General features: G+C 46.3%; 1 protein-coding gene across 3 annotated transcripts in view; it reads right to left on the bottom strand.

Moving 5' to 3' along the window:
• The window catches only part of SIPA1L2 (signal induced proliferation associated 1 like 2), a 213,070-nt gene that overhangs the window by 144,577 nt on the left and 40,991 nt on the right, over nt 1–27,502 (bottom strand). For all 3 annotated transcript variants that reach the window (XM_032841144.1, XM_032841145.1, XM_032841146.1), the window contains exon 2: nt 19,865–19,914. The gene's annotated coding sequence lies outside the window, so the exon portion shown is untranslated. The remainder of the gene's footprint in view (nt 1–19,864; nt 19,915–27,502) is intronic.

Here is a 27,502-nt window from a genome sequence, read left to right as displayed (position 1 = left end):
ATAACTGGTGCTGGGAAAACTGGACAGCTATGCATAGAAGAATGAAACTTGACCATTCTCTTACACCGTAACACAAAGATAAACTCGAAATGGATAAAAGACCTCAACGTGAGGCAGGAATCTATCAGAATCCTAGAGGAGAACATAGGCAGTAACCTCTTCGATATCAGCCACAGCAACTTCTTTCAAGATATGTCTCCAAAGGCAAAGGAAACAAAAGCCAAAATTAACTTTTGGGACTTCATCAAGATCAAAAGCTTCTGCACAGCAAAGGAAACAGTCAACAAAACAAAGAGGCAACCCACGGAATGGGAGAAGATATTCGCAAATGACACTCCAAACAAAGGGCTGATAGTCAACATCTGCAAAGAACTCCTCAAACTCAACACATACAAAACAGATAATCACGACAAAAAATGGGCAGAAGACATGAACGGATTCTCCAAAGAAGACATACAAATCGCTAATAGACACATGAAAAAATGCTCATCATCCCTAGCCATCAGGGAGATTCAAATCAAAACCACGTTGAGATACCACCTTCCACCAGTTAGAATGGCCAAAATCAACAAGACAGTAAACAGCGTGTGTTAGAGAGGATTTGGAGAAAGGGGAACCCTCTTACATTGTTGGTGGGAATGCAAGTTGGTTCAGCCACTTTGGAAAACAGTGTGGAGATTCCTTAAGAAATTAAATACAGAGCTACCCTATGACCCTGAAATTGCACTACTGGGTACTTATCCCAAAGTTACAGATGTAGTGAAAAGAAGGGCCATCTGTACCCCAACATTCATAGCAGCTATGGCCACAGTCGCCAAGCTGCTGAAAGAGCCAAGACGCCCTTCAACTGACAAATGGATAAAGAAGATATGGTCCATATACACAATGGAGTATTATGCCTCCATCAGAAAGGATGAATGCCCAACTTTTGTATCAACATGGACAGGACTGGAGGAGATTATGCTGAGTGAAATAAGTCAAGCAGAGAGAGTCAATTATCCTATGGTTTCACTTACTTGTGGAGCGTAAGGAATAACATGGAGGACACTGGGAGATGGAGAGAAGTGAGTTGGGGGAAACTGGAGTGGGAGATGAACCATGAGAGACTGTGGACTCTAAGGGGCAGACTGAGGGTTTTCGAGGGGAGAGTGGTGAGGGCCTGGGAGAGCCTGGTGGTGGGTACTAAGGAGGGCACGTATTGCATGGAGCACTGGGTGTGGTGCATAAACAATGAATTCCGGAACACTGAAAAGAAAATTTAAAAAATTAAAAAAAAAAGAAAATATATGTCTCAGCCTTCTTCTACTATCAAATTCATTTTAAAAATAGACATTCTCTGGAGTTTGTATTTCCTGTCTTCACCGTCAGACTATCAGTTCCCAGACTATAAATCCACGTGTATACTCAGTACAGAGCTGAAGCCATCAGGGAGCAATCAATCAAAACTTTCTGATTAACCACAGATAAAGCATCGACAAAATCCACCTTCTGGTACCGTCTTCATTCTTTCATTCAAGTACCCACTAAGCATTTACTTCTCTGCAAGGCTCCCGGTGCATGAGGAAAGGTACACAAAGCATGGGCCCTGCCTTCGGGAAGCTTCTCATCTGCCCCAGGAGGCAACACAGACATACAAACCTTCCCACAACGCTGCAATGCAACATTTCAATCTCACCTCCAAGATCATATTTATTTTTCCAACACAATCACTATTAAAGACCAAAATGGATACAACCTAAAGTTCTGTCTTGACTCTAGTCTGTGCCCCTGAGAAACCTACGTTAACAAGGGCCACGGTGCTTTCCATGCAGCCTGAGAGACAATGAGAAAAGAAGTAGGAAAGACCTAGGAGTCAGATCTATGACAGGGCACATCAGCAACAACACTCTCTGGGGGAATTTGAGCACGAGGACAAGATGTCCATGACCCAGAGGAGAGGGGACGTCCCCCAGAGACGGGGACACAGCTGCACTAAAATAACGATATCATATCAGGGAAATAAAAATATTTACGCTTAAAGTTCTATTTCTAAACAAACTCCCTCTACTCCAACCTCTCAAACATCCAGGCCTTCACTAGGAAATCTCTTTCCTGCAATGCTTCCCTCAAAATAGCCCCTTTTTTTCTTTCTCAAAATTCTGTGTGGATTTCCCTTAGGGTTGCTTTTGCAAGAACGCCAGTCTAGTGGACAAGGAATACCATTCCTCGTGTTAACGAGAGCAGGGTATGTGTTGCATGCACACATCTCGACGCTACGACACATGTGGGGGATGTTTTCTCTTCAGATATGTGACCTGCATCTCACCCGTGTTTGCTGTGGGCACCCTGGTCCTACAGCCATCGCTGGCGAGCTGGACAGTGTTCCCAGGCATTCCATGGGGCTTGTCCATTTGATCTTTTTTTTTTTTTTAAGATTTTATTTATTTACTTGACAGAGATCACAAGTAGGCAGAGAGGCAGGCAGAGAGAGAGGGGGAAGCAGGTTCCCCACTGAGCAGAGAGCCTGATGCGGGGCTCGATCCCAGGACCCTGGGATCATGACCTGAGCTGAAGGCAGAGGCTTTAACCCACTGAGCCACCCAGGCACCCCGTCCGTTTGATTTTATCAAACAGGCTAAAAGAGGGTTCAATTATTTTTATTAGATATTAAAATAACAATGAGGAAATACCAACAATGAGCATCTGAGTGCGAGGGTCCGCACCCCACAGGCTCCTGCCCGTGGTGAGCAAACTCCAGAGTCCCCTCTTTCTCTGCACTAAGTGTGCGGCTTGCCTCCTTATAATAAAAGCAAGTAAGTTAAACTAGAACTTGAATTTACCCATTTATGTATCTTAATTAGCCCACGCTGGCAGAGGCTTTGACTTTAAAATCAGATGCAACACAACCATCTAAAAAGCTTCTAGGATTTTTATATCAGCTCACTCATCTCAGCAGTACTGAGGAAACCAGCCACACTCGTATCAAACCACCGAGATCACCCAGCGAGACATGTTTATCTTGCAGCAGTGTGAGCCCTATACCCAAAATTAAACAGAGAAGTCTTTCGGACTCAACAATCTATCTCCAAGGTAATTCAGGCCAGAGTGGGAAAGCAGGTGCTTGTGGAGGAAAGGCAGGTAATCTGACCTGCAATGACATTCTTCGTCTAGCCAGTGCCGTCCTGGAGCAGCAGAACCCCAGTGTGATCAGGGACACCTCCAGGTGGGCAAGCAAAGGACAGGTTTCCTGCTCCTCGGGACTCCCGAAGACGGGCCCCACCCCAACGCCACACACCTCAGGAACTAAAATTGCTCTGCCCTACACAGGCTCTTGCCAAGTCCAAGAGGAGGCAGACAGTGCCACAGCTCCCAGCTGCTAAAGGTAATCTAATAATTTGCATATGTAAGGATAAAGGTCTAGACTATGACATCAGGTTCACCGAAAAATCAGCAAATTCAAACACCCAAGGAGCCCACTGGGTCTTTGGAAAGCCCAGGTAAATGAAGAGATGAAAAGGACACAGTGGTGGGAGAGAGCAGACTCTATGTTGTCCGTCCAGAAAGTGCAAAAAATCATTTCTAAACAAAACCGTTCTGGGAATTCTCTGTTAGAGAAAAGTAGAGGGCAAGGTGGGGGAAAAGCCATTCAGCACAGCGTGGTAATGCACCAGAGAGTATTAACTGAAAAGTCGCCTCCCTAGGAATCCAGATCCTGCTAGAATGTCCTGGAAGGGCATTCTGCAGTAGAGAGATGCCAGAGTTAACCCAGAAGACAGTCAACGGCTCAAAGATCACCTCAGCTTGGTGAGAGCCCTGAACAGCTAACATGGGATTCCTCTGAGATGACATTCCAGCCAAAGATAGCAAGAGTGTCCAGTCTGCAATGTTTGCCGCGAGAATTCAGGATCGACTGTGCTGTTCAAGAGCACAGTGTGTGGACTGTCATTAGAGCCGCTATCCCAGCCTGTTCTGAAAACTAACAGAGGAATGAAGTGAACTCCACGAACCTCTTATCACCAAGACCCCCAAACCTCTACATTATCTCTTGGGGCCCCAGGCTTTTTGGTGGTGGTCCTGCTGTTGCTTAAGCCAAGAGACCCAAATAATTCAACACATTACGTTTTTTTTTTTAAAAGATCGAACTCCCAAACTTCTCTTCATCCTCCCCTTCAGTGACAAGGCAGCGTCACGTGAGGCTGGACACACCAAGATGAAAACGGATTCTGTTAGCAAGGTCTGATGCTGCAGACCCTGGAGAGGTTGGAATGCTGCAGTCGGGCAGCTCTTGGGGGCATGGGAAACCAGACAGGTAAGTCTACAGACCAGGAGAAACCAACAGAGACAGAAACAAGATAACATCAGAAGAAATCCTGGGTCGTCAGGGGCCGTTTCCAATGGCACTTGAGAAACTTTGAACTTTTGCTTTGTCAAACAGGGCATCTTATCTGTCCTTTCTGCCATAGACGCTTGAAAAAAACAAACTGAAGGTCTCCAAGTTAATGAATATCAGGGTCAGACTAGATCCGCACAAAAAACGGATAAGATGATTTACCCAGAAAAAGTTAAACTACACTCTTAAAAAAGAGAGAGAGAGGAGAGAGAGAGAGAGAGAGGTTCATGTCACTTAATGTTTTAGACCCAGACACCAAAATCTCAATAGAGGGGATAAAGGAGGAAATTGGAGAGGCCAAAAGAGACACAAGCCGGCACGTACCACTGCCCTGGGACAGCAGTCAAGAATGGAGAGAAAATCCTACACCCAGCCAACGTCAATTTTCACTTGTGCTCCATCAGCCAAAGAAGATTAACAAATGCTAAAGAGGGCAGCTCAATAAAATAGTGGGATGGGGGGGCGGGTGGGAGGCTGGCACAGCACAGTGCCTGTCAAATCCATGGCAGATGCTGGTGGAGAAGTCTGCATACCTGGTCTCGTTTCCATCTCCCACAATCAGGATGAATGGGAGTGTATAACACGCCGACCGCCCATCCCACGAGGGAGGCATTCTATTTTACACATGGCACTGGAGGATTCGGTTGCCAGTCCCCCCATTAGATGGGTACACAAGGAGTCCCAACAGTGGAGGGAGCTGTTCAGTCCTGGAAGCCACAGGCAGTGGGTGCTGGATTCTGGTCAAGGAGCTACATGGTTCTTCATGCACATGATGTTTTCTCTCCCAGCCACACAGAACACCAGGTCCCCCCAAAGGGTCTCTCCATTTCCTGCCTAACTAGGCTTTTGTTAACCAAAACTCCAAGGTACTATGGACTTCTGGATCATCCCTGCGAACATTTTTTCTCCAGTTATTGTGTCCTGCCTGTGTACTCACTGCCTCGGGGAAGCCATAATGCTTGCCCTCTCCCATGTTATGGCAGACTGGACCCAATATTACCATTACTTATCTTTTCTTTCTTTATTTGTTTGTCTGTTTGTTTATTTATTTATGGTGGGGGGGAAGCATGAGCGGGTGAGCCAGGCAGAAGGAGGAGGAGAACCAGACTCCCTGAGCAGGGAGCCAGATGCGGTACTCGATCCCAGGACCCTGAGATCAGGACCTGAGCCTAAGGCAAATGCTTAACCGGCTGAGCCACCCGGGGGGCCCCTACCATAACTTATCTACATGCTTGTCTCTCCCATTAGACCGAGAACCTAGAAATCAGAGAACTCTACTCAATTTTATATCCTCTCACCCTGCCTAACAAGGTGCCAGGCTCCATGAAGATACAAAAACAAAAACAAAAACAAAAACAAAAACAAAAAAAGTCAGCTAAATGCAATATTGCCAGCCAGTGCAGAACTGAATTGTACCAAACACCCAGGACCAGCATGACCTTGTTATGTGACCTGTCAATAGATAAGTCATTAGAACATTTAGGTGGCATATTTTTTTAAAATATTTCATTTATTTATTAGACAGACAGAATCACAAGTATTCAGAGAGGCAGGCAGAGAGAGAGGAGGAAGCAGGCTCCCCGAGGAGCAGAGAGCCCGATGCAGGGCTCGATCCCAGGACCCTGGGATCACGACCTGAGCCGAAGGCAGAGGCTTTAACCCACTGAGCCACCCAGGTGCCCCTAGGTGCCATATTTTTATATAAATTATTATATCCCTATCAACAAAGCAATGTTGGGATGGAGAGTAAGCTACAGCAAAGAAACAGCCTTCACTGGACAAAGTGGCAAGCCCTAATGGTATTGTTCAAACAGAACCGAGCCTGGAAAGTCAGTAGCCATGGGCTTTCGTCTTGGACAGTAAGACTTCCCTGGAGAGCTGAGAAAGAACGGACGATCTCCCTCCAAGATTTAAACTATAAAGAGTTAGAAGCCCTAAGGGCTATAAGATCTGACTGTATGTAACCTAATCAATGGCCAAATATAATCTGAAAACAGAATTTGGGTCAGGCATTTGGGATGTGGAAAAGGGAGAATCCCGGAGCAAATGTTGGCATCCAGAGGCCAAGGAACTTTAGCCATCGGACAAGGAATATTCTCGGATGACATCCTTGCCTGAGTTCAGTGGCTGTTCGTTCATCCGTCTGCCCCGTTCTCATCGCAAATGTCCCAAGCAAACTCCAGCTCTCTGCCTACCTGGCGGCAGAGAAGGTGGGGACTCAGAAGAGGTCCCCATGACGGTATTCATTTCTGTCAGTTACTAAGTGTGCACTCTCGTTACATAACAAGAGTGAGCTTGGTTAATGTGATTACGGGTCTGAGAGATGGATCCCACCTCGGTGTGATGGAAAAAAAATTGTTTTTTCTCTGAATGCCAAATAATGAGTATCACCCATAAGAGTCTTGGAAGTTGGCTGACATCTCTGCTGACTGATGTACAATCTTACAGAGTCATACATGTTTCCTTCAAAGCTCAACACTACATGAGTCATGTTTTACTGAGGGGCATTACTTCCGATCAACAGTTCTGGTTGTTTTGTTTGTTTGTTTTGTTTTACCAGACAGACCACAGTTTACTCAGCAAGACTCACTGTCCTAGTGTAAAACTCAACTCTTACCTCTCAGCATAGAAATGTCCCAGAAACAGTTTGGCTTTACCAGCACTAAGTTAATGCTGCCTTGGCAGGGCTGGGGCTAATTTCTACAAAATTTAATTTGCAAACACCAGCCCAAGGCTACCCTGATATACATTCACTTAATGTGTTAATTTCACACTTTAGAGTCCTCATCCCACTGGTGGGTGGGTGATCTCGAGGATGTGGAGTAGGGGAGGGTCCAAGCAACCTCAGACGCCAGCCCTGCATGCCCGTGGGGAGCCAGGGCCCATTCCGGCCCTCCTGCCTGCCGATGGGAAAGCAAGGATTGTGACAGAAGTCAGCCAGGCTGAGTGCATTATTCTCATTATGCAGAGCTCTATCACTGGGCACCAGCATCTCATTTAACCTATTCTTCCTTCCACATGCTCATACAGGATGGGTAATGTTTGCTTTCAATACGGGCAAATGACGACATAAATTCAATCAGCTCCAGTTAGATCTACCCGGTACCAGGTACCTTTGGTTCCACAGCCAAGGGCACCAAGCCTGGGAACTACGGGAGTGAAAAGTAAGCCCCTTTTTGCCCAGGCCTGCATTCTTTTTTTTTTTTTTTTTAACACGACTTTATTTGTTTGAGAGAGAGTGAGCAAGAGAGAGAGAGTTGAGTACACAAGCTGGGAAAGAGGCAGAGGGAGAGAGAGATAAGCAGTCACCCCGCTGCACAGGGAGCCTGATGTGGGGCTCGATCCAGGACCCTGGGAATAATGAGCTGAGCCGAAGGTAGATGCTTAACTGACTGAGCCACCCAGGTGCCCCTAGGTCTGTGTTCTTGAAAAGAACTACGTCAGCTTCAGTAAAATAAACACATTAAACGTTCTGGCATAAAAACACTGCTTATAAAGACCATGAGGTATTGAGATGTGCAACGTTAGAGTGCTTTAATATATATACAATGCTTTAATATCTATTTAAATATATATAATTAAGTATATTATAATATATAAGAAAAAAAATATATATAGGACGTTCACAACCATATAGTACAACCACACGCAGGTCCAGACATACTTAATTCATAGAAAAAAGATGGTATCATCAGTTTTCATGTTTAGGTTTTGGTACTGGGGGTGATTTTATTTCCTTCTTTCTATCCAGATACGACACACAGGATACATATTACTTTTGATACCCCTACGAAGCAAAGAAGCTTTTAGAAACAAATATAAATATCCCCACTTTATCAGTAAGTAAGACCTCTGCCTACTACTTTAAATCAGGAAATTGCTCGACTGTCAGAGTGAGCGGCGACGGATACGATCTAAGTTGACCCCATCTGTTCATCAGGGGAATAAAGTTTTGTGATCCACGGAGGGTAATACCCACATGCCAGCAAGTCCATCCGGAAAGAAATTTCCTTCCTGTGGACTCGCCCTAATTCGTTCATGATTTTTAATCCCCGGCCACCCCTTTATCCAATCCTTGGCCTTTCAGGGCCCACAAAAGAATTAGCTCAGAACAGAATGATCCCTGTGTTGCCAACAAAGAAACTTAGTTTGAGTTTAAAAATAAGAGGTTCTAGGGATGCTCGGGGCCTCCGGGCAGCCAGCAATCCCATTTGGCTGTCCCACCCAACTGTCCGGATGCAGTCACTTGGCCACCTTGGGCCCAAATCACATCCTTGTTAGTAAGACATCGTAACCCAGTCATCTGTACTTTATAGCCAAACGACGACCTTTGGAAGAAGCTGTTCTTCCGTCAGAAGAACTGTCCATCTTGTAGCCCATCCTGCAGCCCAATGGCCTTTAATCAAACCCTTGGAAACACAAAATTTAGTCTGGAGTCTTCTTTTTCGGATCTTCTGCCTATCGGGCTAGGGAGTCCTCACAGCTCCCGGTAAAAGGGCATAATCCCCCAGACATGGGAAGGTTTTCCCAGGATGGCTCGGCCCTCACGGAAAGGACGTCACTGCTTCTTGGTCAACATGGTCAGCAGAAAGAAGCTCCAGCTCTCCACCGCCTGTGCCCCCGGCAGATGAGGGGCGGCTCTGCGGGGGTTGAAGGCCCAGGCCAGGGGCAGGGCGAGGCCTCCAGCCTTTAGGAGGCTCATGGATGAGGCCCGGGATCTTGATGTAACACTTCTTCCCCCAGCAGGCCTTGGACCCAGGCTGTGTTGGTGTTAAGTTCTAAAACCAGCCAGAAACGGAAGTTTCTAAGTGGACATACTTTCCTCAAAGGAAACAGAATCATGAGAGGTACCACGGCTGGAAAAATACCAAAATCAAAAGTTGGGCTATAAGAAATGTAAATTATTCCATTAAAGATGCTGGCTGTTAGAGCCCAGATATTTACGAGAAGGGAAAAAAGTAAACCAGAACACAGCAGCATCCCAAGCTAGACTGTTGACAGACACAAAAGGAGTCTTTTTTGAAGCATTACAGTCTATCATCAAATATTTATTAAGTACCTACCACCTGTCAGACAGACACATCCTGATCATTACACACTTGCACACACGTACAAAGTCACTCCCTACGTGGCCCAGTTAGCTCCCTGGGAGGTAGACCACGATCCCCAGGTCCATAAGATAAAGTCAGCCAGATAAAATGAGTTCCTGGGCCTTTGCGATAAATGCCATCAATGACCTCCCATCCTCACAGACTATCTTCCCAGCTCCAAATAGTTGTCTATCAGCGTAAAAGAGAATCAGATAAGTTTCAAGAAGTTGGCTTTGTTTATTTTAAGTGGCTGTGCAAATATGTATCTGTCACCATGTGATCGGAATAAGGACTGTATGTTTTAGGCATTTCCTTGCCAGACTCTGCAGAGCCCCGGTTACGTACCTGCTGTGCCCACGGAAGCTCGTGTCTATTCTTATCAGCAGGCAGAGCTAACCGGAACATCCACTCAACAAACATGGGGCCAAAAACAATGGCAAAACAATACACTAACAATTCCTTCAGTACACAAGAATTCAAACTGGATCTTATACTCATCTTTTATTTACCGTTGTCCTAGATTAGGTAAGTACACAGACCACCTATTCACCCTCCGCTCCCCTCGGTGACAGAGACACCACACACGGAGTCCCCAATAATACGAAATGGAGAACTAACATGCGTCCTGGGCAAAGAGCCCCGTTAACGTTCTGGTCATTTCTGCCCCGTCTGCATTCACCCTACAAAGGTAGAAGATCCCTGTGTACTGTGTGTGATGGCAAGTCTTCCGGTGTGACCTTGGTGAGGCTCCTCATCGTTGCTGGACTCTGAAGGTCTCATCTGCACAAGGAGGCTTGGAGTCACACGGGTGGTCCCCAAAGATTCAACAGGCCACAGAGACAACGGCATCAGAATGATCTTAATGAAAATCCCACTTACTAGCCTCAACCTTAACCTACGGAATCCGAGTCCCGGGGCAGGAGAGAAGGGGGCACAGGGCAGCATGAGGAGTGGGCCTGGGAACAGATAGCTTGACAGAGGCCTTCGCTGGCTCTTGATATGCAGGTTTGGAAATGACAAGCCCCTTGAGGGCTGGAGGTGAAGGGGAGGCTGAGCCAGGCACCTGGAGGGTCCCCACTGCTCCAGCTCCCCGCTGACGCTGGAAGAGAGTAACAACCCCATGAACACAGATGAGCTCCCCAGATCAGCAACAAATGCCCATGGGGTTTGGAGGGCGTGGAACTCAACAGAACTAATGAAGAGGAGAAGTGGGGAAAACAGTTCAAATGTAGTTGGGAAAACCAAAATGTTCCCCTTGACAAGTCAGGCCAGGCCCGTCCTTTAGAGTGACACAGATCCCAAGAGCAAGAGGAACCATAAATTTGTAACCACATAAAGAAGGAGTTAAAAAATCATCAGTATTAATCCTCAAAGTCATCCAAGATAGCTCAGAGTCTATCCCCTCGCTAAGCACTGCCAAAGAAAATCTTTACTTGGCTAATTGCCTCACTGCGAATTAGTGTGGGTATGATATTTACGGAGACGGGTAACTCTGGAAAGCCAAAGCTATAGAGTGGTGATTCCAGTACATTGCTTGTTATGGCATTTTAATGGCAGGAGATACATTAAAGGAAGAAAAGAATCGTAAATAATATCCAATCTATTATGTGGACACTTTTAAAGGCATCACATTATTAAACAATGAGAAACTGTTTTTCCATTACAGCTACTAGGGAACTCATGTTTCTGCATCCTAACGGAGTGTTGCTTATGTCTGACAGTGGATTAGAACCCCCAAGTTCCAATGGCCATTTTAAAAAGAAGTTTAAACCAACATTTAGTGCTAGTTCTATTTGTTTAAATTCCATTTGGTAATCAGACCTGGACAAGCATAGCTCCCCAGTGGAGGAAAACGCAACTGCCAAGAACAAGAAAATGCTTCCCGTGTGCATTTCCCCCCCAGCACTACAAACTATGCACATTTTAGCGCATGCTAAAAGGAAAAGAACAAGTAACAACTAGCATGTGACAAACACCTGCAACGCGATGTTCCTGGAAAGCCAGGACACCGGAGGAGACCGTCACCTGACAGACGGCCAAACCTCTGTATTTCTAGGCTCTTCAGACTCTTTATAAAGAAAAAAGCAAAACAAAACAAAAAAATCCTACATGCCTGAACTGTGAGGCGGGAGAGCCTACTTGTAACGCAGCCCTTGTCAGACCAAATCCAGCAGAGCCTCCAAAGGCTCAATAGCCTTTTTATAAACCTATTGTGTGGGTTAGTGCCTAAAAATAGTATGGCTCGGCAGGCAGATCACACCAAGGAGTAATTCCTACACACTCACTGCCGAACAATAGACAAAGGAACGGCAAAGAACACAAAACGTACTCGCGGGCTGTTCCAAGCCCCTGCAGTTGCGCCTCCGTGGATCCATCTCCGGGCTCCTGACCTTGTCTGGACACTCAGGGCCCACTGAGCTGAGCCCTCCTGGACGGGAGAGGGACGGGCAGGGGCAAGAGGGCACTGTACACTCTACACAATTCTGGACTCTGCAGTACTCACGGCCACTTCCGAGAGACTCCATTTGTCACTGAAACAGACAGGATGGTGATAATGACATTATAGTAACAAGGAATGTGGCCCTTCCGGATCTCCCCTACACTAATGCAGAGTTTTCCACCTCCCCTGCCTATCAGAATCAGCTGGGGAAGTTTAAAAAAAAAAAATACAGGCGTTGGAAATTCGGTCACAATTCAGTTTCTAAGTATCAGTTTTAGAAATCAGGCATTGGTTTTTTTAAAAGTTTCCTAGGTGATTCGGATGGGCAGTGAAAGGTAAAAACCACTGCTCAGAACAACGAAGACTTTTAGGCCGAGTCAGGGCCACTGCCTGGGTGACAGGCAGGCAACAGAAGCTGGATGGGGGGGGGGGGGGGGACTGTCAGGCACTCAGCCTGCAAAGGACAGGTGACCAAGACGCCACCAGTGTTATATTTCAAGACACCACTCCTGGAAAGGATAAAACTCCACTCACAATAGGCAGCTATGAAATAGGTAAGATCATAAAAGAAAGAAAACTTACAACCTCAGGTTTTAGTACTCCTTCATCCCATTCTACCTTAGCGCTCTCTTTTCCTTCTCTCAATATATTTACAAAAAAGAGACTTGACCATGGATTTTTAGGGTGGGGAGAGGACAAAGCCGAGATGGGAGAATAAATTACAGTGTCTTACAAACAGACTTCAGGGATGCCTGGGTGGCCCAGTCGTTAAGCGTCTGCCTTCAGCTCAGGTCATGTCTTCATCCCAGGGTCCTGGGATCGAGTCCCACACTGGCCTCCCTGCTCAACCAGAAGTCTGCTTCTCCCTCTCTCTACCGTTGCCCTGCTTGTTCTCTCTCTCTGAAAAATAAAATCTTTAAGAAAAATTTTTTTAATTAAAAAAATAGAATTCAGTTGATTTTTCAGATAAAATCAAAGGGAGATAAACAGAGTAACCAGATCAGTTGTAACAAGCACTGTCTCACTGAATTTGGATGAAAATCTTATAATAGATTATTATACCTCTTTGGCCAATATCAAAACTGGGGCCCACCAAAGATTAAGGAAAGTGCCCAGGTTATATTAAGCTAATAATCTGACAACTCGAGTGGCCTGTCGCTCGAGACCCTGTCGCTGTCCAAATTTAAAATAAGGTTCTTTTGTATTCTTGTCACCAACCTACACTATTTGCACCAAGCCCGTTTGCCAGATGTTTTTATGCAAATCCATGGGACCCGGCATGGACTCTGGCTAAGAGCCAGGTGCTTGTGTACAAGCACTCTGTCCTCCAGGTCCCCGTCCTCCGGGTCCCTGCATCAGGGCACGGAAGACAGTCACAGGAGCCGTTCACATTTAAGGAAAGCGTATCTGCCAAGGGCTTACAAGAAGCCTCAGAACAGAAAAGTGCGCACAAATGCTGGTTAGTATTATCACTATACTGAGTAGAAGAGAAAAATCAAAGAATCCGATCTTAGAAACGAGTTCAAAGTTGTTAGGTAATTAAACGTAAAAACTTAGCGTGTTTCACTGCACTTGCAGACTCTCTAAATAAACAATCTTATAGAAGCGATGACTGTCATGACTTTATGTCAATTGTACCTCAGGTGTGAAGGGGACCAAAAGATCTCTGATGCTACAACGTCCCAGACTACAGAAGCGGGAGGCACGAGGGCTGTCTTGAGTTTGGGATGATACCACCTCTATCAGACACCTGGCTAATTACCACTGAATTGCTTCTCTCAAGGAAAAACAGTTATTTTACTTCAGAATCAAAGTCTTAACACTATCCATTGTTCTCGCTGAATGCTTCCTTTATGAAATCTTCCACCCATATTTCCTCCAGCGAAATGTTTAATAACAAACAAAGGAAAAGAAAACACACCATGCTGAGATGTAACTCACAAAGTTACAACGTGTTCTGTGGGAGCGCCCTGCTGGCATTCAGGTGCATGAACTAAGGTCTGTATCTGCAGCTTTTCAGTAAGGGAATGGTCAGAATTATGTCTTTTAAGAGCATACTGCAATGTTTTCCAAACAAGAACTCTCCAGAAGACTTACACAAAGTTGCACGTTGCCCTGTAAACATTTTGTAATGGAATTCCTAATATACTGACTTGACTATCTGTCCCATTCACCTCTCAGAGGTCATCCACAACCGAGAAGCCACTTGAGGTAAAGAGTCGACCAACCAGGGAGAGGTCCAGCTTTCATGATGCTCAGGGGCAAGTGTGTTTTAAGAGGCTTCCTATTCCAAGCGGGTGTTGGACAGGCCATTCACCCAATATTCATCAGACTATCAGAAGGTACCATGATTGTTTCGTCTCATTCTTGTGTACATTCAGGTTTTGCTAGGATCCTCTCACACATCACGTCTGTCTTTGTGAATGATCGACATATGGATGTACGGACGGGATCGGTGTAATTGCACCAATTCTTCTGGCTGGTTCGTCTCAGAAAACAAGACCACGTCTTGAAATCTCCGTAAGATAAGAAGAAAGAGAAGACTTAGGCTTCTCCAGAAGACGACCTTCCCTGGGAGCATTGCCAAGGAACGACGTCTGAGAGCCCGGCTCCTCCTGGTTCCATAAACTGATTCGCTGGGTAACCTCAAGCACACCATTTTACTTCCCTGGCCTCAGTTTCCTCATCTTTAAAATGTGGATAATAACACCTACTTCAAAGAACTGCTGGGAGATCAAATGGGATAGCTGAAGTACTAAAATATTATCTACTATACAGTAGTAACAGCGAGCAAATATAGCACCAAGAGTGTGCTAGAGTGATTACTAAGAAGAGGACAGAATGGCCTGCAGACATACTGCTGATGTGACCGGCTGCCTCTCTGTCATGAAGTCCGTCCCAGGTGATTACATTGATCAGGGTTACATTTTGGGAAAAATTATTTATTATATAATGGCCAGAAAGCACATTGTCATTTACTTGACTAGAGAGAACCTAACGGTAAGAAAAGGAATTGGAAAAAGAGAAGGCAAAGAAATCTCTGGTTATCAAGAAAAGTGCATCTTACGCTGTGAATTAAGAAAAAAATCCCTAACGTAATAAATGAAAGGTTTATAAAAAAAAAAATTGAAATGACTAATGACTGCCCCCCCCAAAAAAAAGGAAAAGAAGGAAGGAAGGAAGGAAGGAAGGAAGGAAGGAAGGAAGGGAGGGAGAGGAGGGAGGGAGGCAGGGAATCCAAGTACAAAGCAGTTTTAACTGACTGGCATGAATCAGTCCACAAGAAACCAGAGCAATAGATCTTTCACATGAAGGACCAAACCCCATTTTGTTCAAGGGGTGGGCTCAGGAAGAGTCCTCCCAGCCTTTGGAGGAGAAGCAACCAGCAGGACTGCCCCCAGCTGCCCCCAGTGTAGGAGGAAGGATGGGTCCACGAGGGGTCTTGCTCAGCCTACCCTATGCCCTTGATGACCTCACCAAATTCGCATACCCTATGCGATCATACACAAATCCATCCAATCATCTGTTTCTACACCTCTTTTCTGCTATAAAGCACACCAAAATGTATGTGTCTAAATGTATCCACTCATGAATTCAAACGTGTATTTAGTGCCTATGACAGGCCAGACTACCTGGTGGGCGCAGAGATCCATGGTCGACTCAGCTCACTGGCATTTCCCTTCTATTTGATGATTACAGCAATCAAACCTCTTACGAGAGCTATTTGTACATGCTTCTTTCTTCCCTGTTAGATTATAAACTCTCAAAGGGAAGGACCCCATTTTAATCATCTTGTTTCCCTTGGCTCCTAACAGAGTGCTCCACCAACAGAAATTACCCAATAAATGTTCAATGAACTAAATCATCTCCAGGATGCACGGAATGGGAGAGCCCATGGCCTCCCTCTCTTGAGGCCTTCAGATTTTAAAATCCTTTCCCTGAGGTGGCTAACCCTTTTTAACCTGGCTGATAGTGGGATAAGAAATGGAACGTTTTAAAAGATAATCTGGAACAGGTCTATATTACACCATGAGTATGAGCAATGAAAAATGAAATTCATGACAAGGTGTGAGATCACCCAAACATTCTGCATATAAGCCAGTGCATTTCCCAATGTCCAAGAGCCTGAGTAAAGGATCTCGCACCATCACAGTTCAGACGTCGTCTTGACATCCAGATCCTGGGGACAGCTGGCACACTGCTTACGGGAAGCCAGCAGATGGCTTCCACCCCGATGCTGTTCCCCTAAGTAGAGACATCCAAGTGAGTACGATATTTCTGCAGAAACCTGGGCAGGACACTGAGACATTTACCTAAGTACACTCTGCGTCAATGGAGAGAAACTGAAGCCCCTCCTGGGGTCCGCTAGAGCCTCAGAACCTCCCTGGCCTTACAAAGTTGGCCAAAAAGAAAAAAGGACAGGATCAAAAGGAAGCCTACTACCCCCGGCCAATACTTATTTCAATTCCAAGAAGGTGCAAGGATGAAGGTAAAGCTGAGAGCGGAGGGGAGGAACAAGATATTCCTTTCTAATAAGAAGATGCCTAAGGAGTTAATTCCTATCAGAAATCTGAAGGCTGAAAGATACATGAGGAGACCAGAAGGGTACCAGCTATCCTGCAAAATCCTATTCGTCTTTGTAAGGACTAGAATTTGGAGCTCAGCCCAAATTTTTCTAACTAATCCTCTAATGATAATAATTGATTTCTCCCACTGAACAAGTCTCCTGATCCTCTGATAAACAGGCTGCTAAGCCCCCATGAAGGCTAAGTGAGTCCTGATTTCATCAATGGGAAAATGGGGAGGCCAACTGGTGAAGCCACCCTCTACGATTATGCAACAAGTCAGCCATTGAACCGGTGGAACATCTCTTCCGTTCTGATGCTGTGACAGAATGTATAGATTTCAAGCAGTGTGCGCCTTACATATAAGTGTATGCGAGAACAACGGTCCTCACACAAGAGAAAAGAGAAGAACCAAAGCAAATGAACTTCACTCATACCTTAAAACAACACACGGAGCCACGATGGCCTGGCCTGTAATCATAACCCGTGTCACGCCAGCATCTGAAACGGGTTTTCCACTCGGAAAAAAGACTAGCCTTATTCCATGCTACGCTCTTAAAGAGTTCGTCCGCATTCACACCATAAGCAACTCAAACGGTTAAAGGAAAAAAAAAAAAAAAGATAGTAACTAAGAATTTGCAAAAATATTGTGTCATATCACCAAGGATGAATATGCAGAGTAAAGAAGTTTCCAAAAAAACCTGACAAGTAGCCAATAAAGGTGCCTAACTTCAGGATTAATGTTTCTCTTAAAAAAGAACATAAATAGTGAAACAATGAGAGAGTTTTTCCATTAAGAATCGGAAACAAAAATACCGAGCTTATTCACAGCTGGTGCTGGCTAGAATCTCACTGCGGAGTCAGGGATGGAATCCTAAAGGGCACAACCCCTCTGAAGGTCAGTCGAACAGCATCTGCCGAAAGTTTAAGCGTGAGCCTCTTCCATCCAGGAGTTCCACTCCTAGGAATGTATCCTAAAGAAATACAACTATGACATATATACTTATATTTATCTTTTATTTCATTATTTTATTTTATTTTGTGTGTATTATATATCTAATATAGAGAGTATATTACATATATTACACTACATATACACACTTACACAACTTTAATATATCTATATACACACGAGCATTTTGTTAGTAAGAGCCACGCACTGACAAGCACCTAAATGTCCTTCCACAAAGTTTAGGGAAATTAGAGTACCGCTACACATGAAAGCCAACTCATCATTAAAAAGAGTATGTAGGAACTACCTAAATATTGACAACAAAAAGACAGCTACAGGGCTGCCTGGGTGCCTCAGTGGGTTGGGCCTCTGTCTTCAGCTCAGGTCATGATCTCAGAGTCCTGGGATCGAGTCCCGCATCGGGCTCTCTGCTAGGCAGGGAGCCTGCTTCCTCCTCTCTCTCTGTCTCTCTCTCTCTGCGTGCCTCTCTGACTACTTGTGATCGCTCTCTGTCAAATAAATAAAATCTTTTAAAAAAAAAAAAAAAAAAGACAGCTACAATGTATTGGTAAGAAAAAAAGCAACTGGAAAAGCAGTATGAATTGAATAATCCCACCTCTGTTTTGTTTTGCGTGTGCACGCAGATTTAAAAGAAGGTCTACCAGCAGTGGGTGCCTTCGGGGAGTGAGAATATAGGGGGGGGATTTAAGCTCTAGTGTATTTATTTCTGTGTTTTTGGAAACCGAACACACCTACACATTTTAAAACTAAAGAATGCAACTTGCGTCAAAATGCAGTACGCTGGAAATGGCGAGCCTGCATCACAAATGTCTATAACGGTCTCATAGTGTAGAAAACCAATATAACGTCGCTCATCAAAATTAGCCACGAAGACAATAGTGTGGAGACGGGACCCTCCGGGCCAGCTGCTGTACACACCTGGTCACGACCCCCCAGGGAGCATTCATTCCTGGCTGGAGCCCGGTCTCACGGTGCTGGCAAGCTCAGTAAGGGACAAAAGCAGGGCAGAGCCATGTCCAGGCAGCCTGGGCCCCTCAGGGGCCAAGGACGGTTACAGAGCAACTCCTCACCGGGCAGCAGCAGGGACCAAGGAGGGACAAGCACAGCTGAGCGGGGTGAGGGAGTCTTTCCTTTAAACCAACTCACGTAATACTTCCCTTTCTCCGTGTTGACAGGTTAATGGCACCGCTCTTTATTTCCGTGTTAGAAAAACTCAAGCTGCAGCGAGATCCCGCACAAGAAGGAACGTGGTCTTTTCAGGTTGATCCCCTGCTACTGTCGCCTTCCTTCCCCTTCTCCTCTCCCCCGCGAGTAGTTTCGACGTCTCACCACCCACGTGTGTTTGCGGAGTTTCTACCTGGTACGGAGAAAACCCATGGCGGGTGTCTTCTCCCTCCTCCAGCGGCACCCTGCCACCGTTAACATGCTCGTCCACGTAACATCTGGAAGTGCAGGCTCTCAGGCCACAGACTTCAAAATGCACCAACACACAGAGCGACAGAGGCTGTGGGAACAAAGACAATCCATAGACCTGACCACTAAGTGCGGGACTTGACCCCACAGTGGACCCCAGAGGGAGGGAATAGCACTCTAGATGACACCTTGGGCCAGCTGGCAATGATGGAAGACCAAGAAGAGATGGGGTGTAAGTAATGCATCCATGCAAAGTTCTCCTGGGCTCCTCACTAGCTAGTCAACATCATTAACTAAGTGAACAGCTCTATTTTTAGGAAATACACATTGAAGAACGGGGATGGCTAAGCACCAGAGACCAGACGTGCGTGGGCATGGTTACTCCTGACAGCTCCTCACAAACCCATCCGATTTCATGCTATTACAGAAAATACAACACTTGTGAACACACACAAGGAGGGGAGCAGTGAGCTCTGTCTGCCTTTACATGGGAGGTAGGTGTCCCCCGTGACGCAAAGGCCCCAGGAAGACGGTTGGGCCCCATTCGGGGAGCCCTGGCCATCCTCTACCCCATCTCCATCACCTTCCTCCTAAAGGTCCCTCAGTGCAGCGCTTACCCACCACCAGGACCACAACCTGCGTGCAGGCCTGCGTCCCCCACTGTGCTCCCACTTTGTCCCGGAATCTAAGGGACACTCCATGCAGAGAGATACAAACCAACTTTAAGATCCACAGCCTTTCAAACACATTATGGGATGCTCGTTGAAGCCTGCCAGTCACTCCTTCTGAAGCACCCCATTTCGACAATCCCCAAGTTTAAAGGGCTTCTTAAGGCAATACTCACGTATGTGTGTGCTGGAGGGTGAAAAAATCAGAACATTTGATCCCGAGGCCAAGGGGAACAGAAACAATTAAAAAACAAAAACAAAAACAAGAATAGCGTTCATGGGGCACAGAAGCCCAAACTTAAAACCCTAAGCAGTGGTTTGGGGTACAGATGGGGGGTGGGCTCACCTCAGCAGGGAGAAAGGGAGGCTCCAGCTCACTCGACCAGGAGCAAGAACCTACAAGAGAAGAAAGAGACCCAGTTCAGACTCACAGAAAAACTCTAGGTCAGCCATTTTTAAAGTGTGGTCTGAGGCACCCAGGGGTTCCCAAGGCCCCTCCAGGGGCTTCCAGGGTCAAACCACTCTCAGAGCAAAACACATCACTTCTCTTCTCCACGCTCCTCTCACCAGGACCCGGTGGAGCCTTCTAGAGGTTAAATAACACGTCACGGTGCAGAAGGCTTGAAAACCTAGCCATATTCTCTGAAGGCAGATACCGCAGAGATTTGCAAAATTGTAAAACAATGCCATTCTGCTCATTAATTTCTTGTCGTTGTTTGAGAAAAGAGTGATTTTCATAAAAAATGTTGTTTCTAATAAAAGGCAAAGGACTTACTGTCATTTTTAATTAATTAGTAATTATTTCTAAACTCTTCAGTTTTAATGCTAGTATCATAAACATCAGTAGAGATAAGCAACATAATATAAAGTTCTCTGGGATCCTCCATAAGTTTTGCAGATGTCAAGGGGGAGGGTCTAAGACCATAGTTGTGACAACTGATAATCTAGGTGTCTGTTTTTGGTACTAACTTCAGTTAAGCGGCCTCTGCTTTTCATAACGGAGCAGACAATACTGGGTATGCGGCACTAAATACTAGGCGCTCCGCTAGCTACTTTCCATGTGATTTCCAAACCCACAATCCCTTAGAAACAAAATCAGCCTTTTTTGCTTCCCGGATGAGGAGACTGGTACTCTGTGCATTGACCGTTTGCCCAAAGTGAATCACACACGATGGGGTGTGAAATCAAGTCGGCTTGGCTCCCCAAATACGATCTTTTGCTACATCATTTCTAAAAACCATAAATATGAGAATTTCCACAAACCGAACCAGAGCCAGGCGCGCTATGGCCCACACTCCCTCCTGACATCAAGAGCGTGAGATGCCCGGATGAAATGGCATCAACGCGGCTTCTCTGAATCCTGTCAGGTCCTGCACTCTGCTCCCCAGACCCCAGTGAGTGGGGTGTGCTGGGACAGCAGGGTCTGTGCCTCTGGTCCCGGCACCGTGTTAACAGTGCCCTCTCACACTGAGCACTGATCAGTTACAGGGCCACCTACCAGCAAGGCGACAACTGGCCTTGGCTTTAGAAAGCCCACCTTTCCCAGTCCGTCTCCATTTTTATGAACCATTGAAGAGTTGATGAAACGTTACTCTTATGAGTCCCTCAACTGTAAATGAACTTAAGATCATGTACACTGGCAAGGGAGGGGAAGGAAATTCTCACTGACCTAAGGGAGCCATATAGCCAATTTCAAGCTTAAAAATTTAAGAATAGTATGGAGAATCCCTTAAAAAACTTAAACATAGAATTACCATACGATCTAGTAATGCCACTTCTGGGTATATATCCAAAGGAATTGAAAGCAGAGTTTTGAAGATGTATTTATTTATTTATTTAAGAGAGAGAGAGAGAGAGAGAGCGAGAGAGAGCGAGCCAGCCCAAGCTGGGGGAGCAGCAGGCAGAGGGAGAAGGAGAGCAGACTCCCCACTGAGTGGGGAGCCTGATGCAGGGCTCTATCTCAGGACCCCAGGATCATGACCTGGGCCAAAGGCAGACGCTTAACGTACTGAGCCACCCAGGCACCCCAAAAGCAGGGTTTTGAAAAGATATCTGTACACCCACCTTCATAGTAGCCTTATTCACAATAGTAGAAGGTGGAAGCAACCCGTGTCCATCAACCAATGGATGGATAAACACAATGTCGTGAATCTACACAACGGAATATCACTCGGCTTTAAAAGTTAGGGAATTACAACACAGCTTACAACATGGATGAACCCTGAAGGCATGATGCTTAGTGAAATAAACCAGTCACTGAAAGACAAACACTACGGGATCCCACTTCCGTGAAGCACCCACAATGATCCACTTCGTAGAGACAGGAAGGAGAGTGACAGTTGCCAGCGACGGGGGCAAGGGGAGTGGGGAGTCAGTGATTAATGAGTACAAAATCTCAGTTTGGGAAGATGAAAAATCTCGAGAGACAGATGACTGGACAACAGGATGCCTACACCTAATGCCACTAAAATGAACACTTAAAAATTACGTGCAGCTAACACGCAGACACACACATGACACCCAAGTATATATCAAAAGATTTCCCAGCATCAATTAGAAGGAGAGTATGTTATGTGACTGGGCATCTTGTGTCATTGTTTCAATCGTCACCAGTTTATTGAGTCCAACCAAGCATTCATTCCCTCGGTCATGTTCATGGCACCCTCAGTTACCAGCTCCTTTCTGTGCTAGGAACGGCTTGAAAAAGAGTGTCCGGACAGAGCCGGGACACCAGGCACCCAGACACAGTACTGGATGTCCTGAAGAGCCACCCGGAAAGGCCTACATGGGAGACACAGCCACACTATAAATGATAACTGTTTCTTGCACACAAAGCATGAACCCGTACAATTTAAAAAAAGAAAAAATTGAGTCCTCTAAAGTATTGATATTTTTCCAAAGTTTTAGGAACCTATTATTTTGTCTCTCAAGAGGTTTTCTGGCTTTCTACCTTTTTTTTACTGCTGATACATTATAAGACCCTCAACTTCAATTTACGAAGTAAGTCCTACTGATTGATTAAACAGTTGGTGTTTCATGACGGAATATTTTGTGGTTAATTTCTCTTTGCCAGCAGAGTACCCTTTAAACGATGTTGTAATATCCCCCACACAATGAGCACAGCTCTGTAAAAGGCACTTTTCCTTCCTTTGATACAGCAAACATCCTGTAAACAATCCTTGCCGCACTCTTGTAACGGACTGCCTTTGTTTACCGACAGGAAAGGAAACGACAAATCCTCCAAGTGGCACTGGGGGCTCCTGAGTTCGCTTCATTTCCTACAAAGCAGGTGGGTTATACGAGGCAACTGGCTATTGTCTTTTGCCTCGTTGTCACGTTGGAGAAGAAAATTATGAGCTTTCAGCAGAGCCTCATCCTCTCAAGCAGCAGAAGTTGGGGCTGCGTGCTGTCTCGCAGAGGGAGGGTCAGGGAACGGCGAGATGCTCTCCCGTCCCCTGGTCCAGTACTGAGAGGAGGCCATGCACACTTCAATAGGGAGCTCTGCCAGAAAACCAGATTTGCAGGCAAAGAGAGGCCTGGCCCTTTGTTCTTACCAGCGGGTTCTTCAGCTGCTTTCCCAGTGACACAGGGTTCTGAGAAAGTGAAGGCAAATATTTACTTTCCACTGAGTAGAATAAAAATATCCCACCCAGCTCAAAGTCATTATCCCTCCAATGTTAGGACAGGCTCGCCAGTATTCAGAAAAAGCACCAGAGAAAGGCCAATTTTGGTTTTTGTTTTTTGTTTTTTATTTTAAAAATGAAAATTCCTTTCCAAATGATGAGATGTTTCCAAGAGGCAAAGTGCTAAGCACTGATTTCTGTCCTCGCACCTGTGAACTTCTGCAAGGTGTGCTAGAAATACCTGCCTCTCCACCCCCCGCCCCAATATGGGCCAACAGGCCAGCCACCGTTGCTGTACCCAGTCTATGAACCACAGCCAATCCTAACTGTCATCATTAGCCCCAGGGTGCACAGCGAGAATCCTAACCCACACCTCACCCGCTCCAAAAAGACACTACATTTCAGGAGACCGTTCCCCTAGAAGAGCATGGCTGAATATGGAATCGGCACCAGATTCAAAGAGCCAGTCAACTTGAGAGAGTTGGGGATCACGGAGGATTCCGTAGACGAAGGCCATCTGCTCCAGGAAGTGCACCTGTCATGCACAGCGTTCAACAGCACTGACCCCTCGCCAGCCCTCGTCCTCATGCTTTCCTATCTCCGCCAGATGCACAGACACCCAGACACTGATGGGTCTCTGTTAACTGCTTTCCGTCCATTTAAAGGTCTATTTTTGCACAGGGATCTGAATCACAGACAAGAGGCCAGCTTGAGCCTCAAGCAAATGATGGACCCACTCACAAGAGTCTGCACCATGAATCAGATCAGGTAGAACTCCCAACATGGGTGCTCACGTGATTTCACTGCAGACATTTCCTTTGTGACTGCAGTATGGCATGACGCACGACATCATTCAGGTGGGTTTTTTGGAGGGGCAGGGGATAGAGGTTGATAGCTGCTATATATATATTTTTTTAAATTTATTTTAAGGAGCCTTAACCTCAAATGTTTCAGTACATGATACAGTATTATTACCTTAGTAGACACAATGTTGCACAGATCTCTAGAATTTATCCATTGCACATAATAACAACTTTAAACCTACTGAACAGCAACTCCCCATTTGCCTCCTGCCCAGACCCTGGCAACCGCCACTCCACTCTCTGTTCCTATGGGTCCCATGGGTCTGCTTATTTTCAGATACCTCATGTAAGTTGAATCACGCGGCATCCGTCCTACCGTGACTAGTTTATTTCACTTAGTAAAATGTCCTGCAACTTCAGGCTCATCACATATGGGTAGGATTTCCTTCTTGTTTGAGGCTGAATAATATTCCTTTGTACGTATACTCTTGGCATTCTTTTTAAGTCAGGTGGAAATCGGAAGGGCTCTGCCAACAGAATCTCTTCAAAGTTATTTCAACACTCAACAAATATTTACTTAGCACCTCCAGCACCCAAACACTTTATTAAGCACAGTCTGTAGTAAGACAGTTGCCACCTAAAGCTTCCTGCTGAATGGAGGGAGCCTGCCTTAATCTAGGAAAGTGGAACACAGCGTCAATGGGACACAAGGGTTAAAAGCTCTAACAGGGTATTGTTGGGACACCAGGGAAGAGGAGGAGAAATTTTACCTGGGAAGAGAGAGACGGGTAATAAAAGGTTTTCTCCAGCAGGTAACACGGGAGTAGCTGAACAATGGCAAAGGGTTGAGGAGTAGCAGGGAGAGCCCCATGCTCTCCATGGCACACACCTGTTCAACTTTTCGGCAGGCCTCCCCTCCCCCATCCCTAGCCCTGGGTGAATCGAGAAGAATCTAGGACTTGATGCCTCCTCGTAGCTTCCAGAACATTCCATCAGCCCCTCTAACACCATACCACAGCCAGCATCCCATGAGCCCTACAACACCAGTACCTCTTAAGAGTGTTCACTGGCCTCCAGCACCACACCTCGCAGAGCACCCCATCAGGCCTCCAATGCTGCTTTCGTATCGAGACTCTAGAACCCAGGAGGGCGGGCACAAAGTCCACACTACATATCCAGCACTAAGCACTGTGCTCCGCACTCCAAATCAGTCCATCGATATTTCCCAAAATAGGAAAGAACAAGAGGGGGATAAAAGGAAAGGGGGAGAAGGAGAAAGCGAGGAAAGAGGAAGGAGAAAAGAATGGTTCTGTGTGGAGACTTGAGAGCCACAGAGAATGAGACCAGGAGAGGCCAGCACAGGGCAGAGCACACAATATGCATCTGTGGGAAGAAAGAACCCAGGCATCTCTAAGCGGAATTCCCTCGGAAGAGGCTGAACCATATGAAATTGACACTGTGCTGCCATTTTTGACCCACAAAAGCAGTAACGTCATGTGATTCAGCCTAACACATGATCCTCCTCACGGAGCTTGGTTACGCTCATTCCAGGCCTCTCCACGCTCATCCCATGCCTATCTCCATTATCCACCACTTACTTCGGTACCATGCGGGCTTTACAAATTCTCTCAGGCCCAAACCGCTAGCTGCTCCATCAGGGTCCCCCCAGCAACTCTCACTCAATGTGCAAGGAGCTGAGCTCCCATCCTTCCTGCCAGACCTACCCCTCGAGCCCTGCTCTGTACCTCAGCTGCCGGTTGTACTCTGCCTGCACGAGTCCTCTTCCGCTGCCGTGCCCCGGGACAGTGGCAGCGTCTGTCTGCCCACACTCCCTCCTTCCGGTTCCTCTGAGGAAGCTTCCCTGGCCCCTCTGTACTGCTGTCCACCGGGCCCCTCGGCACGGCATCCCCTCACCCTCGCAGATGCCTCGTTCGGTGTCCAGAACCAATGCACAGTCATCCACATCGTCCCTGGATAGCCCCGGGGGCCGGGGAGGGAGTTCAGTTTCAGCGATGAGTGCCAAGCCTGGAGGCGGTGAGCTCGGACTCCTGGCTGCCACCCTGCCGGTCACACAGGGAGGCTGACGTGAAAGACTCAGCAAAGCAAAGTCAAGGGACAGAGGAAGGGTCTCTGCGGCCACGTTAGAGCCTCTGGACCCAGCAATGCCCAAAGCACGCTACGTCTAGATGCTCGATTACCGAGCATTACCTTTCCTTTTTTGCTTAAAGTCGGGTTTCTGTCATTCATAGCCAACAGAACTTTCTCAGACATTTCCAGACGAAAAAGGTTTTAAAGAAAAACTTCCTAGACAGACAGCATCTCCTGCTCTCCGCTACCCCCAGAGACCAATCCTCACGCCTTTTGTTCTGACATTTTTCAGTCAGTCTCGAGGATGATGATTTATTTATATATGTCTGCCACCTTCGAGTGGGAATTCTTCATGAGCAGAGGCCTGAGGCTTAATAGGTAATCAATACACAGTTGGTGAAAGGCATCACCCTCAGCAGGGAAGCTTCCCGTACCCCAAAACAACGGCCGGTGATGATGTCACAATTCATTCCAGGTCTGCAGTCCCTTTCCATCAATGTATTACATTATTTTTGCTTTGAACTTGCAAGAGTAACTAAGTTTCCATGACTGTTGAGATGGCCTCCATGTGGCATAGGAAACACTCGGGCTCTTTTCAGTATTTCCCACAAACAATATAAATACAGAGGACTCCTGGGAACCAGTACACCCTTGCTAAATTGAGCTAGAAAGCTTTAATGACTCCTCGGTGACCACAGAGTCCAAACTCGCAACCAAGACAACCAAGCACCGGCGGTCTGTCCCGTCGCCTCCTTCCAGCGCCCTGGCCCGCCACGCTCGCTCCCACACCCCAACGGTGGCTTTCACATGCTTCAGTGGAAGGTGGAGCAGTAAAATTCATGATATTGTTTGGTGAACACCCCTCCTCTACCCACTGTGTAACACAGGATGAATAATGATAGAATTTTAGCATGAGAACCAGGAATTATTTTTATTAGCAGAAAGATGAGCATGGCGGATTCGCAAGCATGACCACAAGTACACCTCTCCCAGGGGAAAAAAATAGGAGGTGGAACTTGGCACACGCTGTCGATACAGGTTCCTTCATTCCCTAGTTCGCTTTAATTATCTGCATGGAGACAAGCAAATCTTAACAAATAAGAAAGCATCATTCCTTAACGTGGTGGTTTGTTATCTTAAGAGCTGAAGGCTGCACCAACCTTAGGAGCACCCATGATCTGATGGGTGCGCACTCGGAAACCCGTGGGGTCCTACACTCTCTACAGAGTGTAGGACCCCATGACATCATGAGGCCATTTTAATGACATCATGAGGCCATTTTAAGACTGGGGGATCCTCGGGGCGCCTGGGTGGCTCCGTGGGTTAAAGCCTCTGCCTTCGGCTCAGGTCATGATCTCGGGGTCCTGGGATCGAGCCCCGCATCGGGCTTTCTGCTCAGCAGAGAGCCTGCTTCCCTCTCTCTCTCTCTCTGCCTGCCTCTCTGCCTACTTGTGATCTCTGTCTGTCATT

This window comes from Lontra canadensis, unplaced genomic scaffold (assembly GCF_010015895.1).
Source record: "Lontra canadensis isolate GAN:19392208 unplaced genomic scaffold, GSC_riverotter_1.0 scaffold120, whole genome shotgun sequence".
Lineage (NCBI taxonomy): Eukaryota > Metazoa > Chordata > Mammalia > Carnivora > Mustelidae > Lontra > Lontra canadensis.
Note: the sequence above shows the minus strand (reverse complement) of the source record. Positions and strands in the feature narration are given on the sequence as shown.